The sequence below is a fragment of the Microcaecilia unicolor genome, chromosome 4 (assembly GCF_901765095.1).
Source record: "Microcaecilia unicolor chromosome 4, aMicUni1.1, whole genome shotgun sequence".
NCBI lineage: Eukaryota > Metazoa > Chordata > Amphibia > Gymnophiona > Siphonopidae > Microcaecilia > Microcaecilia unicolor.
In genome coordinates, this window is record NC_044034.1 from 224,713,701 (window position 1) to 224,729,475 (window position 15,775).

The following is a 15,775-nucleotide window of genomic DNA, read 5'->3' on the forward strand; positions in this document are numbered from 1 at the left end:
ATATGCTCATGCTATAGTAGCAAACCAAAACTCAAACAACCAAATCACCAACAAAATCAGTTTCAGGTAGCATAAGAGAAGTAAAGAGGTACAAGATCTTTAAGCGCATCATGTTCTTTGATTAGCTGTCATAAATAGAATGTATAAATATACACTCATAGTTGGCCGGATGACATTGCACTGAATGAACTGAAACTAAGTAGTATGGCCCGGCTGAACGACTCTGGAGGAAATCTCGCACCCTGTCAGAATTCACCCATTACAAATTCATGCTATCCTCCTTCCAGTCCTCCCTATTCCTTGCCAAACAGGAATATTATTCTCAATTAACCAATTCTCTTGGCTCCAACCCTCGTCGCCTCTTCGCAACCCTCAACTCCCTACTTAAAGGGCCCTCCGCTCCCCCCCCCCCCCCCCTCACTCTCTCCTCAAACATTAGCTGACTACTTCCGCGATAAAGTGCAGAAGATAAACCTTGATTCACCTCCAAGCCTTCTCCTCCCTGTGACTTCTTAACCCACTTCCCTCAACCAACCTAACCTGTCCTTCTCCTCCTTCCCTGAGATCACTGAAGAGGAACTGCTCGCCTTCTTTCTTCCTCTAAATGCACCACCTGTTCCTCTGACCCCATTCCCACCAATCTGCTTACCAACATCTCTCCTACAGTTAACCCCTCAATCTGTCACATCCTCAACTTCTCTCTCTCCACTGCTACTGTCCCTGACACCTTCAAGCACGCTGTAGTCACTCCACTTCTTAAAAACCATCACTTGACCCCCACCTGTCCCTCCAATTACCGCCCCATCTCCCTTCTACCCTTCCTCTCCAAATTACTTGAATGAGCTGTCCACAGTCGCTGCCTTGATTTCCTCTCCTCTCAGGCCATCCTTGATCCGCTTCAATCCGGCTTTCCGCCCACTACACTCAACAGAAACAGCTCTCTCCAAAGTCTGCAATGACCTATTCCTTGCCAAATCCAAAGGTCACCTACTCCATCCTTATCCTCCTCGACTTATCTGCCGCCTCGACACCGTCAATCATAATCTACTTCTTGACACACTGTCCTCATTTGGATTCCAGGGCCCCCGTCCTCTCCTGGTTCTCCTCGTATCTCTCCCAACGCACCTTCAGAGGTATCTTCTAATGGCTCTTCTTCCACCCCCGTCCCGCTCTCTGTTGGAGTTCCCCAAGGATCTGTCCTTGGACCGCTTCTTTCTCAATATACACCTCTTCCCTGGGCTCACTGATCTCATCACATGGTTTCCAGTACCATCTCTATGCCGATGACACCCAGCTCTACCTCTCCACTCCCAACATCACAGTCGAAACCCAGGCCAAGGTCTCGGCCTGCCTCTCGGATATCGCCGCCTGGATGTCCAACCGTCACCTGAAAACTGAACATGGCAAAGACTGAGCTCCTTGTCTTCCCACCCAAACCCTCCTCTCCTCTTCCCCCACTCTCTGTCTCTGTTGACAACGCCCTCATCCTCCCCGTCTCGTCAGCCCGCAATCTCGGAGTCATTTTCGACTCCTCCCTCTCCTTCTCTGCCCATATCCAGCAGACAGCTAAGACCTGTCGCTTCTTCCTCTATAATATTAGCAAAGTCCGCCCATTCCTCTCTGAACAGACCACCCGAACCCTCATCCACTCACTCGTTACCTCTCGTCTTGACTATTGCAACCTTCTCCTTGCTGGTCTCCCGCTTAGCCACCTATCCCCCCTTCAATCTGTCCAAAATTTCCGCTGCACGTCTTATCTACCGCGTGAACCGATACTCTCATATCACCCCTCTCCTCAAGTCGCTTCACTGGCTCCCGATTCACTACCGTATTCAGTTCAAGCTTCTCCTAATGACCTTCAAATGCACTCAATCTGCAGCCCCCCATTACCTCTCTACCCTCCTCTCCCCCTATGTCCCCACCCGTAACCTCCGCTCTCAGGACAAATCACTCCTATCTGTACCCTTCTCCACCACCGCTAACTCCAGACTCCGTCCCTTCTGCCTTGCATCACCTTATGCCTGGAACAGACTCCCCGAGCCCATACGCCATGCGCCCTCCCTGCCCATCTTTAAGTCCTTACTCAAAACCCATCTCTTCTCCCTTGCTTTTGGCGCCTAACCACCTTCCCCATTCATGATACACTGACTACACTGACTACATAGTTTGTTACCTTTAGATTGTAAGCTCTCTTGAGCAGGACTGTCCTTCCCCATGTTTTAACTTGTACAGCGCTGCGTAACCCTAGTAGCGCTATAGAAATGCTAAGTAGTAGTAGTATATTCCAGTGTTATGTACTAAGAAAACTATGCATGAATATTGTGATAATCTAAAATATGCATGTGTGCAGACTTTGCAGAGTTAGTACATATATGGCATTTTTACATATGCATAGTGCTTTGAAAATTGCCCTCATAATCCATATGGTGCTGGTTCTTGTAACTTTAATAACTCATGGATACCTCAGTCCTTACATTTGGTTGTCTGTGAGCATCTAGCCCATTGGGTACTATGGAAATGTGGTACACTTATGGGCTTTTCGAAAGGAGCATCCAAGTTTTGATTTGGACGTCCTTGCAAAACGTCCCAATCCAGGGCGGGGAAACCCTATTACAAAACAGATGGACGGCCATCTTTCGTTTCGAAAATACTCACCAGGGACATCTAAAAATCCTTAAATTTCTCCATCCCTAGATTTGGACGTCCCTAGACATGGACGTTTCTGATTTCGGCGATTTTTGAAACCAAGGACGTCCATCTCAGAAATGACCAAATGCAAGTCATTGATCGTGGTGGAGGAGCCAGAATTTGTAGTGCACTGGTCCCCCCCCTAACATGCCAGGACACAACCGGGCACCCTAGGGGGCACTGCGTGGATTTCACAAATTGCTCCCAGGAACATAGCTCCCTTACCTTGTGTGCTGAGCCCCCCCAAAACCCACTACCCCCAACTGTACACCACTACAATAGCCCTGAAGGGGGCACCTAGATGTGGGTACAGTTGGTTTGTGGTGGGTTTTGGAGGGCTCGCTGTTTCCTCCACAAACGGAACAGGTGGGGGGGATGGTGCTGGATCCGCCTGTCTGAGAAGTGCACTCACAATTACAACCGATAAAACTTCTCCAGGGACCTGCATACTGCTGTCATGGACCTGAGTATGACATCTAAGGCTGGCACAGAGGCTGGCATGACATATGTTTACAGATGTTTTTGAGGGGTGGGAGGGGGTTAGTGACCTCTGGGGAGTAATGGGAGGTCATCCCGATTCTCTCCGGTGGTCATCTGGTCATTTCGGGCAACTTTTTGTGCCTTAGTCGTAAGAAAAACAGGTCCAGGTGAAAACGTCCAAGTGCTCGTCAGAGACGTCCTTCTTTTTTTATTATGAGTCAAGGACGTCCAAGTGTTAGGCATGCCAAGTCCCGCCTTCGCTACGCCTCCGACACGCCCCCTTGAACTTTGGCCATCCCTGGCGACGGAGTGCGGTTGGGGATGTCCAAAATCGGCTTTCGATTATACCGATTTGGAACGTTTCTGTGAGAAGGATGTCCATCTTCCGATTTATGTTGAAAGATAGGCATCCTCTTTCGAAAATGAGCTCATTAGAGGTTCATTTTCAAAGCACAGACAAAGTTACATAGGTTACCATGTAATTTGTAAGTCTAATGAGCTTTGAAAAAGAGTACCATAAGCACACTTCCCCAACTTTGTTGTATCCTATTTACAACAACACCTCCTCCCCCTTGCCCCATACTTCCCCGCTTCTCCCCTACCAGTGTCGTTGGCCTGTTTTCTTCCTAAGGATTTGTTTCCCTAAAGTAGCAGTTTATTGAGAATAAGCCAAAAAGCTAATTTCACGTTCTAGTTGAGCTGGAGTTAATGCTGACACCTGCCATTTCATTCTGGAGTTCCGCTAAGTGTAACTTACTGCCATACCAGCTCATTAATAATTCTTCAGTATCAATTCCTCACACTGAACATCTTGTCTCTCTTACCTTGGTTCTGCAGGTTCGCTCGGCTTCAGAATTGGGATCTTTTTGAGCCAGCTTACAAGAAAGCGGTGAAGCTGGTACCACAAACTAATGCTTCATTCTTTGCACTCTGTGGATTTGCCAAGTTCCTGGAATGCCAAGTCCTGAAACTTAGGAATGCCATACTGGAAAGGAATGATAACATGGATAAAATCCTTACTGAGACCCTAAGGTTTCTCTATATTTGAGATTTGGATGTAATTTTAGTTCTGCAAAGTCTAAACTCTAAACCCACACACTCAAATTATTCACTCCACGAAAAAACATATGTGACAAAGTTATGAGAGACCTTCTGCACTGTCCCAGGAGGAAAATTAATGATCCAGAGGTGTTGTAAGATGATTTACCCACTACAGTCTCTTTAGTTCTCTCCACAGCTCTACAGTAGCAGTATCTCTCTTACTGAGTGTTCCACACCTCTGACATAGTTCTACCAAATGCTACTTTTTGTCTTATTTTGCTTCCTCACTACCACAGTCCTTTACTGTCATCCTACTACTACTACTTATCATTTCTATAGCACTACTAGACGTACACAGTACTGTGCACTTGAACATGAAGAAACAGTCCCTGCTCGACAGAGCTTACAATCTAATCAGGACAGACAAACAGGGAATTACTTAAGGTGAGAATGATAAAACAGACAAGGCTTACTGAACAAGTGAACAGGAGTTAGGAGTTAAAAGCAGATCAAAAAGGTGGACTTTTAGCCTAGATTTGAAGAAGGCCAGAGCTGGAGCTTGATGTACTGACTCAGGAAGTCTATTCCACGCGTAGGGTGCAGCAAGATAAAAGGAACAGAGTCTGGAGTTGGCAGTGGAGGAGACGGGTACAGATTAGAGAGATCTATCCAACGAACAGAGTTCCCGGGGAGGAGTGTAGAAAGAGATAAGAATGAGGAGCTGCAGAGTGAATGCACTTGTAGGCCAATAAGAGGAGTTTGAATTGTATGTGGAAACAGATAGGGAGTCAGTGAAGTGACTTGAGGAGAGGGCTAATAAGCATAGGGACACTGGCGGAATATAAATCCTGTCATCTGCAGATTCTGTCCCCAAGATTCTGATTAATGTATTCTCTGCTCTTCTGTTCCTTAGCAATTAGCGGAATTTGAATTCAGATGCAGGACAACACCTGTATATTAGCACGGATGTACCGGCTAAAGGCCTTTGTTTCTTATTGTGCGGGAAAGCAGAAGAAGCAACAGAGCTACTGCATAAGGGATTAGCTGTTTCACAAGAATTTGGAAACAAACTTGAAGAGTGCTGGCTTCTGCTGAACAAAGTAAGTACTAAGATACCAAGTAATGAAGTGTTTGTGTTTATGTTTATTAGTATTTGATATACAACTTATCTAAACAGATAAAAGCGGTTAACATAAATACCAAAATAAATGCATATTGAAAAAGAACTCTATGAATATGTCAGACCTAACTATTCATACCTTCTAAAAAAAAATAAGACCTTAAACAACCTTATATATCCACTAGCAGCCCAAATCGTGTCTCAATCCCCCCTCCCGATACCCACATTCTTGTATAATAATTGACACTATCAAAAGAGAGAGGGAATGCTCAAATTGGCAGCATAGCCAAAAATAGGAAATTAAGTTAAGCTCTTCAGGACAGGGTGCTATCCAGTTCTCAGAATGAGTCATATAATGTGGAGGGGCATTTTTGAAAGGGCATCCAGCTCATATCGTCCAAAATGGACATCCATCTCATTGTATTTTGTAACAGCAAATACATCAGGATTTCCTGTTTGAAAATACATGAGATGGATGTCGGTGTGCTGAGGATGTCCATGAGCATCTATTTTACAAACTGAAACGTCCAACATATGAATGGCAAAAATGACCACAGAGACCTCAATGCACAGCAGAGGAGCAGCCTAGTGATTAGTGCAGTAGACTTTAAACCAATGGACTCAGGTTCAAATTCCACTTTAACTCTTATTTTCTAATTGTGAGCCCTTCAGGAACAGAAAAACACGTGGAGGGGCATAATCGAACGGGGACGACCATCTCTAAGGGCGCCCATCTTTAAGGACGTCCCGGCGAAGGGGCGGGGAAACCTATATTATCGAAACAAGATGGACATCCATCTTTTGTTTCGATAATACAGTCAGGGACGCCCAAATCTCAACATTTAGGTCAACCTTAGAGATGGTCGACCTAAATGTTGATATGGTCGACCTTAGAGATGGTCGTCCCCGGTTTTCGGCGATAATGGAAACTGAGGACACCCATCTCAAAAACGACCAAATCCAAGGCATTTGGTTGTGGGAGGAGCCAGCATTCGTAGTGCACTGGTCCCCCTCACATGCCAGGACACCAACCGGGCACCCTAGGGGGCACTGCAGTGGACTTCACAAATTGCTCCCAGGTGCATATCTCACTTACCTTCAGTGCTGAGCCCCCCAACCCCCCCCCCCCAAAACCCACTCCCCACAGCTGTACACCACTACCATAGCCCTAAGGGGTGAAGGGGGCATCTACATGTGGATACAGTGGGTTTCGGGTGGGTTTTGGAGGGCTCCCATTTACCAGCACAAGTGTAACAGGTGGGGGGGATGGGATGGGCCTAGGTCCACCTGCCTGTACACTGCAGTACCCACTAAAAACTGCTCCAGGGACCTGCATAGTGCTGTGATGGAACTGGGTATGACATTTGAGGCTGGCATAAAAATGTTTTGTTTTGTTTTTTGGGGGGTGGGAGGGGGTTGGTGACCACTGGGGGAGTAAGGGGAGGTGATCCCCAATTCCCTCCGGTGGTCATCTGGTCAGTTCAGGCACCTTTTCAAGGCTTGGTCGTGAACAAAATGGGACCAAGTAAAGTCGGCCAAATGCTTGTCAGGGCCGCCCTTCTTTTTTCCATTATCGGCCGAGGACGGCCATCTGTTAACCATGCCCCCGTCCCATCTTTGGTACACTGCCGACATGCGCCCTTGAACTTTGGCCGTCCCTGCGACAGAAAGCAGTTGAAGCCAGCCAAACCCCATACCATGTTTGTCATTTTCTCCTAAACCAAGTCTTTTTATACCTTTAGCAAGATACAGCCTCTAAAACTGAACAATATACTCCAAGTGGGGCCTCACCAACAACTTGTACTGGGGCATCAACACCTCTTTTCTTCTGCTGGTTATGCTTCTCTCTATGCAGCCTAGCATCCTTCTGACTACGGCCACAGCCTTGTCTCACTGTTTCACCACCTACAGATCCTCTTTCACCCCCAAAGTCCCTATCCCTGTCTGTGTACATCAGCCTCTCATCTCCTAGCACATATGGTTCCATTAGATTTCTACTCCCCAAGTGCATTACTTTGCACTTCTTTCCATTAAATTTTTACTGCAAACATTAGATCATTCTTCTAACTTTTGTAGATCCCTTTTTATGTTGTCCTCTCCTTCTGGGATGTCCACTCTGTTGCAAATCTTCATATTATCTGCAAAAAGGCAAACCTTACCTTGTAACCTTTCAGCAAAATCATGCACAAGTATATTGAATAGAATCAGCCCTAGCACCAATCCTTGAGGTACTCCACTATTCATCTTTCCTTCCATTAACCGCCACCCTCTAGCATCTGTCTATCAACCAGTTTCTAATCCAGTTCACCACTTTAGGTTCTAACTTTAGCTTCTTGAGTTTATTCAAGAGGGTCCTGTGAGGAACCGTGTCAAAGGATTTGTTGAAATCAAAGTAGATTACATCTAGTATATGTCCTTGATCCAGTTCTCTGGTCACCCAGTCAAAGAATTAAACCAGATTCATTTGACATGATTTACCTTTGGTAAAACCATGTTGCTTCGAATTTTGTAACCCATTGGATTCTAGGAAATTCACTATCCTTTCCTTCAGCAGCACTTCCATTACTTTTCCAAAGACCAAAGTGAGGCTTACTGGTAGCTTCCCACTTCTTCTCTGTCACCACTTTTATGAAAAGCAACCACATCTGCTCTTCAACAATCCCGTGGAACCTCTCCCATCTCCAAGGATGTATTAAACAAATCTTTAAGAGAACCCACCAGAACCTCTCTGAGTTACCTCAGTATCCTTGGATGGATCCCCTCCAGTCCATGGCTTTGTCCATCTTTAGTTTTTCAAGTGTTTCATAAACACTTTCTTCTGTGAACACTGCAATATCTACTCCATTCTCATATGTACCTTTGTCAGCCAATTGTGGTCCTTCTCCAGGATTTTCTTCCATGAACACAAAACAGAAGTATTTGTTTAACATGTTCACTTTTTCCTTGTCACTCTCCACATAGCGGTTCACAGCATCTTTCAATCTTACAATTCCATTTTTAGCCTTCCTTCTTTCATTAATATACCCCCAAAATTTCTGGTCATTCTTCCTTACATTTCTAGCCATTTGTTCTTCTGCTTGTGCTTTCACCAGCCGTATATCTCTCTTTACTTCTTTCAGTTTCATCCAGTATTCTTATCTGTGTTCCTCTTCTTGAATTTTTCTGTTTTTCATGAAAACCAACTTTTTTGCCTGTATTTACTCTCCCATGGATTTAGCTTTAATGTAAAAAAAAACAAACAAACCTGAAACTCCTGGGCAAGGTAAGCTCTGCCAAAGCAGACAGGGCAGGGTAGAGAAGCGGACACAGCAGCCACTGGATCCGTGACAGACCAAGGAAAAAGAGAATCCAGAACAGCCACAAGACCCAGCCAAGGCATCACAGGATCCAGAGCACACTAGCAGTATGAAGAATAATGTGATTTATTAACAAATATTACCGATGTGGCCACATTTCATCCAAAGGCTGAGTCAGAAGTAAAACTATAGGGGAATAATTATCAAACTTTTCCCTTATAGTCAATCCAGTTCCATATCACATACAGCAGCAGTCTCAGATCAGAGCAGCAGCATCTCCTCTACACTAGTGAAGATAAAATCCAGATAAAATCAAAGAGATTAGAAAAGAAAGCCCTCATTGATAATATTTATGAAACAACCATGACGTCACCAAGCAATGAAAATTCATCTAATCTGGATTAAGTCTAATGTTGAGAGGAACAGTGTTCCAGAGTTCAGAACCTCTTCCTAAGATGGTCATATTGAATGTTGGTTTCAAACGACACATCTTACGAGTAGGTACTACCAATCTTATCTCATGAGTAGATCTTAGGTCTCTTCTCTGTTGATATAATTTGGCATAAGGGGTGAGATACGAAAAGGCAAGTCCATACAGAATTTTAAAAATCAAAGTCAATAATTTGAATCAATCCTCACTTTGCATGGAAGCCAATGTAGGCTCTTCAATAATGGTCTTATATGATCTAACCATTGTCCACCACAGATCAAGTTTGGCACCTGCATTCTGTATAGCCTGCAGTTTTTTTAATTGTCTATCCAGGGACCTAAGTACAATATTAGAGTAGTCCATCACAGACATAATCATAGCCTTAATAACCACCTAAAATAGTGGATTATCTAAAATATGCTTCATATAGCATTTTTAAGTTAAAAAATGATTTGCAAACTACACTGCTAATCAGAGATGACATGGTAAGGCCCGTATTGTTCCTAGCAATTTTATTTAATTTCTAATTGGGATCTTATAGAGTCTACAGGTTGTGGCAATATTTGAGGTTTACTGCATGAATTGTTTCCCACCCATAGTGTGTTTGTTTCATCTGAGTTGATTTTCAGTGTAAGGGAACAAAACCAGAGGAATGATCTATGACAGACTTGATTCATCTGACTATAGACCGAAAAGAGATCACCTTTCCAACAGTAAAACTATGTTGTCCACATAGGTGAAAATTGTAATACCCAATGGATGTTGAATTCTGCCCATATCTTTGACATAAAAACTTAAAAGAATGGGGTAGAGTGGTTATCCCTGTGGTACATCATAGTTCATATTCCAAGGAGAGGAAAAGTGTTTTTGCCAATAAACCTTTAATGATCTATTCGTCAAAAATCCAGAAAACCAGGTAAGAACTTCTCCTGCCTGACCTATAATCTGACAATCTGGTAAGCAGAATATCGTGTTCCAACAGATCAAAAGCTGCTGAGAGATCCAGCTGGACCACAACTTGCTAGTACTGTTTCTGTACTGTTCTTTGATCAAAATCCTGACTGCATCAGATCCAAGAAATGATACTGTTCCAAAAAGGCAGTAAACTGCACCACTACCCCTGCTTCTGCTATCTTAGCTAGAGTGCGAATATTGGCAACCGATCAATAATTATTATAAAGGGACTTTTCTAGTTTGTCTCTCTTTAGTAGTGGATTCAGTACAATATTTCTAGGAAATAGCCCTATTGCAATAAAGAGTTAATAATCATCAACACAAATGACAAAATTGTGTCAGGCATAGTTTTAAAAAGATCCATACAACAAGAGTCCAGGATACAGGAGCCTTTAGCAAACTTATTTAACAACTGAATTAATGTTTTCAGATCTATCTGGTCAACTACTTTTGACCAGATAGATCTGAAAACATTAATTCACTTCTGATCAGTCAGAAAATTTCCATCTGAATATATATTCCCAACTTCATGTATATATGATAATCTCAGAATATTATCCAATAAACTGAGATGGTTTTATAAAAGATCATCATTTATCATTTATTCATTTTATATACCGTTTCTTATTGCTATTGCAAAACAGAACGGTTTACATTAAAAAAGAGATACTTCTCATACAAACAAATAAGAACTCCAATCATTGATAGAAAAGCACAGCAACCCAAAAAGACAAAGAAATGCAACCAACTAAAACAGTGTCATGTACAGTTAATACTAGCAGTAATTTATGAATTATAATAACGTTGCTTCTCCCTTTTTATCTTTTCTTTATAGATCCTGATATGCTTTCTCCAATTTTCCCTGAGATTTTCTCAAGATTCTTTCTAACAGCCTACATGCCGCTTTCAAATTTAGTAGTTCCTGCATGTACTAAGGCTTATATCTTTGATCTTGGTATTTTTCTCTCTCAAAGTGGCACTATTTCATCATTAACAGTATATACAGTATTATTATACAGTACTGGACAACACACAACCTTCATCCCTTCCGACCCTCCACATATACCTCATTCAATCACTATACAACCTTGTATTTTTGTCAACCGACTGGGCAAACGCCTAATGGTACTATGTAAGCCACATTGAGCCTGCAAATAGGTGGGAAAATGTGGGATACAAATGCAACAAATAATAATTTCCAAAAAAACCTTCATTGGACCCTACCTGTCCTTCAAACTATTGCTATCTCCCTCCTCCCTTTCCTATCTAAGATACTTGAACATGCTGTTCACCACCATTGTCTTGACTTTCTTTCATCTCAAGCTATTCTTGATCCACTTCAATCTGGCTTTCACCTTCTTTATTCAACTGAAACAGCACTTGCTAAAGTTTCGAATGACCTTTTCCTGGCCAGATCCAAAGGTCTCTATTCTTATCTTTCTCGATCTATCTGCTGCTTTTGACACTGTTGATCACCACCTATTTCTTGATACACTATCCTCACTTGGATTTCAGGGCTCTGTTCTTTCCTGGTTTTCTTCTCATCTCTCCCATCATACTTTTAGTGTATACTCTGGTGGATCCTCGTCCACTTCTATCCCACTATCAGTTAGTGTACCTCAGGGATCTGTCCTGGGACCTCTTCTTTTCTCCATCTATACTTCTTTCCTTGGTACTCTGATCTCATCCCATGGTTTTCAGTATCACCTTTATGCTGATGGCTCCCAGATCTACCTCTCCACACCGGAAATTTCAGCGGAATTCCAGGCCAAAGTATCAGCCTGCCTGTCTGACATTGCTGCCTGGATGTCTCACTGCCATCTGAAACTAAGCATGACCAAGACTGAGCTTCCCCTAGACCAACCTCTCCTCTTTCCCCATTCTCTATCTCTGTGGATAACACTCTCATCCCCCCTGTCTCATCAGCTTGAAACCTTGGGGTCATCTGCAACTCCTCTCTCTCCTTCTCTGCACATATTCACAGACTGCTAAAACCTGTCGTTTCTTTCTCTATAATATCACCAAAATTCATCCTTTCCTTTCTGAGCACACTCTTTATTCACACTCTTATCTCTCACTTGGACTATTGCAACTTGCTTCTTACAGGTCTTCCACTAAGCCATCTCTCTCTCTCCTTCAATCTGTTCAAAATTCTGCTGCACAACTTATATTCCATCAGTGTCGCTATGCTCATATTAGCCCTCTCCTCAAGTCACTTCACTGCCTCCCTATCTGTTTCCGCATACAGTTCAAACTCCTCTTATTGACTTACAAGTGCATTCACTCTGCAGCTCCTCAGTACCCCTCCACTCTCTCTCCCTATACTCCTCCCCAGGAACTCTATTCACTGGACAAATCTCTCTTATCTGAACCCTTCTCCTCCACTGCTAACTCCAGACTCCATTCCTTTTATCTTGCTGCACCATATGCCTGGAATAGACTTCCTGTGCCAGTACGTCAAGCTTCATTTCTGGCCGTCTTCAAATCTAGGCTAAAAGCCCACCTTTTTGATAGTGCTTTTAACTCCTAACCCTTACTCACTTGTTCAGTACCCATGTTTTACCATTCCCACCTTAGTAATTCCCTTATCCCTTATTTGTCCTGTTTGTCTATTCATGTCCAGTGTACAGCACTGCGTACATCTAGTAGCACTAGGACTGTCTATTCATGTCCAGTGTACAGCACTGCGTACATCTAGTAGCACTATAGAAATGATAAGTAGTAGTAGAACCACTGCCTGTTCTGATGGAACCACAGTATTTGTTTCCTAACTATAACTGTACATCCCACCCAGACTCTGCCCATATGTATACCCATCTTCAAACAACACGCCATTGCATTTAGCTACCATGTTATAGAATAGTGCATAGCTGGAATGTTGGCATTCACAAAAATATGTTCTTGGTGCCTAAATGGTGATGCTTACTTTATAGAATTACCTCCTTCCTTAGCATCCATACCAGACCAGTCCAGAATTAGTGAGTTATGTCCATCAACCAGCGGATGGAGACAGAGAAAAAAGTAGATCTTTATGACTCACCCCTTACGGGGATCGTGCAGACATGGAATGTTCAGTATTTTTCTTTATGATGTTATATTCTATTCAAGTGGTAAGTATCTCTACTGGTTCCCTCTAGTCATGGCTTTTGGTTCCAACAGTCAAATGGTCAGTGGGAGATCTTCTCACTCTGAAAAGCTTCCTTTCTTAGATTACTTGTACCTCCCTAACTGCTATGACTTCTAGACCCAGTTAACAATGCTTCCATCTTGAGTGCTGGTTTCATTCTTTTTCAAGCCCAGTTGTATAGTGGTGTTCCAGTGTTTCTTAACACTGTACAGACAGTAATTCTTTCCTATTTGAGTCCTTTATGCCTAGCGGTTTCTGTGAACTTGGTTTTATTTCTCTAGTCAGTTCACCATTCTCTGAGTCAGCACTTTATTTTGTTAGCAACCACCTCTTCTTTCCTGCGCTCCTATTTTGCAATTTGACAGGTCTGTGGAGTGGTTTGCTGTCTTCTGTAGTGGTTCACACAGCTTAAGCCAGTAGTCTCAACTGGAACAATTTGCTGGTTGATGGACATAATCCACTAGTTCTGGTCTGGTCTTGTAAAACTAAAGGAAAGAAACTTATCATTTAAGACATAATTTTCCATAGTTTCTAAAAGGGAAGATATAGCATACTGTACAGAGATTAAATGAGGCTTCAGATCTCTTTGCAGTTCTTAACTTTCTCTTTTTCTTTTATTCTTAGGATTTATGGTTTGGAGTAAAAAAACTCTCAGTGGATCACTGGAGGGCAACAGCTCTCAGAATGCCACGGTGGGAAGAAGTTGCAAATATGAATCATGAGCACCTTTACAGCATAAAATACTTGCTAGACTTACCCTGTTCCATGCAAAGTGTTACGGAAAATAAAAGTGCTTCTGGTATCCCAAAGTAGCATGAAAAAAGATCCAAACAGTTATTAATTCAACTTTCTTCTTATGCTTTGAATTTACATAATCACCAAAGAGTTGTAGAATAGTGATTTAAGCAATTTCCAGCCTATCAAAGCTTGACATATCTCACAAACTGGTGGAGGAACATATTTTGAATAAAATAATTACATTTTTATTATTTCAACTTAGGTGTCTGAGTCTTGTCCTATCTACTCTTAGTAACCTCAGTGCTGTATTAATGTGGTTCTGGAAGAAACTGCAGTGTTTCAGTAACATAAAAGAGGCACATAAGCATTGCCATACTGGGACAGACCAAAGGACCATCAAGCCCAGTATCCTGTTTCCAACAGTGGCCAATCCAGGTCACAAGTACCTGACAAGATCCCAAAACAGTACACTACATTTTATGCTGCTTATCCAAGAAATAAGCAGTGGATTTTCCCAAGTCCATTTTAATAATGGTTTATGGACTTTTCTTTTAGGAAGCTATCCAAACCTTTTTTTAAATCCCACTAAGCTAACTGCTTTTACCACATTCTCTGGCAACGAATTCCAGAGTTTAATTACATGTTGAGTGAAAAAATATTTTCTCCAATTTGTTTTAAGTTTACTACTTTTAAGCTTCATTGCGTGCCTCCTAGTCCTAGTATTTTTAGAAAGAGTAAACAAGTGATTCACGACTACCTGTTCCACTCCACTCAGTATTTTATATACTTCTATCATATTTCCCCTCAGCCGTCTTTTCTCCAAGCTGAAGAGCCCAAGCCGTTTCAGCCTTTCCTCATAGGGAAGTTGTCCCAACCCTTTTATCATTTTCATTACCTTTCTCTGAACCTTTTCTAATTCCACTATATGTTTTTTAAGATGCGGCAACTAGAATTGCACACAGTATTCGAGGTGCGGTTGCACCATGGAGTGATACAAAGGCATTTTAACATCCTTGTTTTTATTTTCCATACCTTTCCTAATAATACCTAGCATTCTATTTGCTTTCTTTGCTGCCGCAGCACACTGAGCTGATGGTTTTAAAGTATTGTCAATGATGACTCCTAGATCCTTTTCCTGGTTGGTGACTCATAACATGGAACCTTGCATCACGTAGCTATAGTTCGGGTTCCTCTTTCCCACATGCATCACTTTGCACTTCCTCACATTATATATAATTATTTATTGAAATTTATCATTTGAAAACAAGAATTTCTTGTCTCAGAAATACAGCCATAATTAAAAGGAAACAATTTAAAATTATTTCCAACAATCCTATACAGGAAGAAAAGTACAAATAATCCAAATTTCAAAATTATATAGGGAAAAAAATAAGTATATCATTTTACAAAGCTTCCTTAGACCCCAAAAACCTGGGGGGGGGGGCGTTATGAATAGAGAAGATTGTTAAGGAAGTTAAATTTACAAAACTTTGCGGCGTTTCCTCGGCATTATATTCGTTGTTAATTCATACTTGCTTCAAGTCCAGAAAAGATTTTAGCTGTTCCGGTGAATAAAATATATACTTACCTGCTTATAATCGAACGAAAAAAACGCCCAAGAGCCGACCTAAATCGGGAGATGGACGTTAATCTCACAAAAACGAGTAAATCCATATAATCGAAAGCAATGTTTCAGTGCGTCCGTGTCGCTCGTACGTGGACGTAAAAACGCCCAAATAAGAGGCGTGTCGGGGGCGTGTTAGGGGCGGTGATACGACGTGGACGGGTACAACGTATAACGAATAGCGAAATGGCTCTGGTTGAGCGGGAAGATGGGCGTAATATGATGGACCCGAAATAAAAGCGACCAGAGCAAGGGGGAAAGCGTCTTGAGACCCATT